Here is a 4,292-nt window from a genome sequence, read left to right as displayed (position 1 = left end):
CTCCTGCTACTGAACCAAAACTGTCTTTAATTAGTTCTGAATCCAGAAAAACATATCTGTTCCCTCTCCCCAGGAAAGCCCTTCCTCTGAAAACAGTTAACTGATTCCCCCTGAGGCCTCTCAAGCTGCACAAACCCCAGGTCACTGACCGTTCCTCCTGGGATCAAGTTGTTCAGCCTCCTGAACCAGCCCACCTGCAGAGAGCTGCCCAGAGCTGCCTTTGCTCCCCTGTACCTAGGCTTCCTCTTGCTCCTTGTGAGCCACTGTTGCCTGGCACAGCCACTGCTTTCCTGAAGGGTAAGGACTGATGCAGCCTGGAGACCTGGTGGCCAAACTACTCCCTTCTCTACACGTTTGTTCCTTGCAGCATATAAACATGTGTCACATCACCAACTTTCTGATGTTAAAACAGACTTCTTCTATATCAGGTTCTCCTCTGGCTACCTTTTCAACTCAAAAAAAAATTTTTTTAACTCAGTCTTTTCTCTTCCGCCTTTGTCCAACTGATTGGATGAGGCTCACCCACATAATGGAGAGCAACCTGTTTTACACAAAACCTACTGGTTTAAATTTTAATCACATCTATAAAATACTTTCACAGCAACACCTAGGCTGGTGTTAGAACAAATAACTGGCACCATGACCTAGCTAACTGGACACATAAAATTAACCATCACAATGAATCAACTTCCTCCCTGTGAGCCTCAGCTTCCCCATCTGTAAAACAAAGAGCTGTGATAATGTTCTAGGATTCTATAAAGAACTTGAACCTTTCAGAAACATTAACACTGCTCCCTTCTTGTCAAAACATTTTCACTTCTGGGTTATATTATACACTCTCCTGGTTTTATCTTCGACTTCAACATCCACTCCCCTTTTGTTTTATCTTAACTGTGGGAAGGCTCCAGGCCCAGTCTCAGGCCTTCTTCTCTTGTCTATCTACACTCTCCCTAGGTGATTTCATGAAGTCATGGGCACGAAATATCTTGAACCCCAACTTCATTTATATCTTCACTCCTGACCACTCTCCTGAGCTCCAGACTCATATACCAATTGCCTAACAGCATCTCAAACTTGTCTAAAACAGAACCTTTGATTTCCCCACACACCTCTGTTCTTTACCTGTATTTTCCCATCTTAGTAAATGACATCATTATCCACTCAGTTGCTCAGGCAAAACCCTAGGAAGCAATTGTCTTTGATTTGACTCCTTCTGTTCCTTAACACCCTGACACCAAATATATCAGCATGACCTTTCAGCTCAACCTCCAAAATAGTCCCTAATCCAACCTCTTCTCATTGTCACTACTATCACTCCAGTCCTACTGCCATCATCTCTCACCTGCACTTTAATGGTCCTGATTGGGCTCCCTGCTCCCCTCTGGCCCCCACTATGATCCATGTTCCATACATTGGGCCCAGCAAAGCAGCAAGTGTTCGCTCTTCAAAGTATAAATCAGATCACCTGTGATTTATGCATAATCAGTGGCCTTCCATTCCATCGAAGTAAAATGCAAATTCCATGACTCAGAAGGTCTGGATCTGCCACTTGTCTCCTAAACGCATCTTTTGCCACTTACTCACTCTGTACCAGCCACCTGACCTTCAGTTCTTTCTTTTTTTCTGTCCCTAGCATGTGCCCACGGTTTGCCATCTCCGGTTGTTTTCCTTCCCCGAGACACTCTTCACCCCAATGTTTGTATGATTAGCTCATTACCATACCTCTCAACTCAAACATCATTTCCTCAGAGATGCCTTCTGTAACCCTCTAATTTAAAAATCTAAAGTAATTATCCCATCCGCCAATATCCCATTCTACTTTTTTTAAAGTACTTCTCACTATGTGAACTTAGCTTGTTGATTTACTGCCCTATTTACTTCTTGTCTAACTCATCCCCCACCTCCCAATATAAGCTCTTTGAAGGCAAAGACCATCTTTTCACTGCTGAATCCCTAGCACCTGGCATATGTTAAATGTTCAATACTTTTCAATGGATGCTTTCTCAAATTAATAGCTCAGTATTTTTTTAATAAATGTATGAGAAAACTTGGCCCAGTGTCAGAATCTTCTGTAATTCTAACAAACTAAGAGATTCTGAATATAGGTGGGGGTCCAGGAATTTTCATTTTAACCAATTCCCCTTGAGACTGGGCAGAGGTCCATAGACCACACTTTTGAGAAACACTGATTTATTCATTCTTACAAGCATTATGCAGGTAGGTGGCAGCGTTTCAAAGAGGTAAATTGAGGATTAAGAGAACTGAGTCACTTGCCCAAAGTCCATAAATCAGCAAGTGAATTCTAATAAGAAATTATAATTTAGAAATAGCTTAATCCTCACATGTAAGTTAAACACACACACACACACACTTCTTCCATCTATTTTATGCCAGTCATAAATTCTTGACCTTCATCTGATTCATTAAAACAAAGCCTAGACTTTCATAACTCCATCTGAATGACTACAATAAATTGTTCAGATCAAACAAGAAATATTTCAAGGAATCACCAGCAGAGAAAATGAGATCCTTGAAAGAAAAGGATTAAAGAAAATGAAACCTTAGCTCTAAAAGTAAACTGTGTTTATAAAAGAAGTAATCAGAAATTGCTTTGAAGGAAGATTTGCCTTCCAAAATGATCTGAACAGGTGGAATGTTTGAGAAGTAATTCCAGATGCCACTTGCTGGTATAGCACTGCAACACCACAGTGGAGGTGGTGGGAGTGGGACGTGGTCAAATTAGACTCAAGTTTGCATAACAACATGTGCTAAGTTTGGCAAGGCTGTTTATTTGCACTAGGAAGTTGGCAAGGTGTGCTGCTGTCCACCAAATGACACTTTAAAACCCAACTTTACTTCTATGAAGAAAACAATCTACACTGCCTTTCATTTTATAACTTTCACAAATCAGAGCTTTTGATATGATCCTGGGAAACAGGCTAGCACCCTAACTCTGAATAGAAAATACATACCAGATCCAAGATCTACCTTTATTAAAATCCCTGTTAAACTCTAGAGCATTTCCAAATGTCAAACCTGTCACAAAATTGGCTGGGCCAATTTTCTTAATTCCTTTAAGGTATTCTCATTCCCTTCCTTTTACTTGCCAGGCCTTACTCTAAGCTAGCTTTTAGGAATGGAATACGATCTACAGCAGCACTGTCCAGTGGAAATACAATGCAAATCACGAATGCAAGCCATGTTACGTTTTGTAGTAGCCACATTAGAAAACCAGGTGAAGTGAACATTTTTAATCCCCAAATTACCATTTTAACATGGAATCAATACTTAAACATGCAGATATCTTTCATTCATTCTTTTGTACTTCAGTGCCTGATATCCGGTGTGTATTTTACTGCACATCTCAATTTGGTCTAGCCACATTTCAAGTGTTCAATGGCCATGTGACTAGGGGCTACCGTATAGACAGAGAAGGTCTAGAGACTTGCTACTAAAAGTGCAGTCCACAAATTAGAAGCAGTGGCATCATCCGGAAACTTTTTCCAAATGCTGAACCTCACGTCCCACTCTGGACCTACTGAATCAGAATTTGCATTCTAACAAGACCCCTAGGTGACCGCATGCACAATAAAGCTTGAGAAGCACTGGTCCAACTGGTCATTGGTCTCAGGTTCCTCATCTGAGTATATTATCACAGAGGTGATAATACTTTGGAGAACTGCTGTGAAGATTTCTGGTGCTTTACTTCACAGACATAATGGCTGGGATTTTAATAAATGGTAACTGCCCTGACCAGTTTGGCTCAGTGGATAGAGCGTCGGCCTGCGGACTGAAAGGTCCCAGGTTCGATTCCGGTCAAGGGCATGTACCTTGGTTGCAGGCACATCCCCAGTGGGGGATGTGCAGGAGGCAGCTGATCAATGTTTCTAACTCTCTATCCCTCTCTCTTCCTCTCTGTAAAAAATCAATAAAAAATATATTTAAAAAAAAAAAATAAAATAAATGGTAACTATTATTTAAGAGGCACTGTCACAGAGTGGGCTTTAGAGTTGGACAGAAAGGAGTATAGATTCTGGTTCTGTCACTTACAAGCTCTGTGACCTTGAACAACTCGCTTAACTTGAGGCTGAGTTTTCTTAACTCTGAATTGGAGCTAATACCTTTCTTCCATGGGGCATTCAATATGGTGGAGATATATATATATATATTATTGGCTGGGCCACATTGGGGTGGCAACAAATCAAGCTAAGCTGCCTTGTTATTTCAGATGGCCTTTCATCCCAAACCAGTATTATTTCCTGTGGCTCCAGTCCATATTTCATAAGCAGAAC

This window comes from Myotis yumanensis, unplaced genomic scaffold, assembly GCF_028538775.1.
Source record: "Myotis yumanensis isolate MYYU_CA2020_CCGP unplaced genomic scaffold, mMyoYum1.0.hap1 SCAF_2, whole genome shotgun sequence".
In the NCBI taxonomy this organism is placed as follows: Eukaryota; Metazoa; Chordata; class Mammalia; order Chiroptera; family Vespertilionidae; genus Myotis; species Myotis yumanensis.
This window is presented reverse-complemented; position numbering follows the sequence as displayed.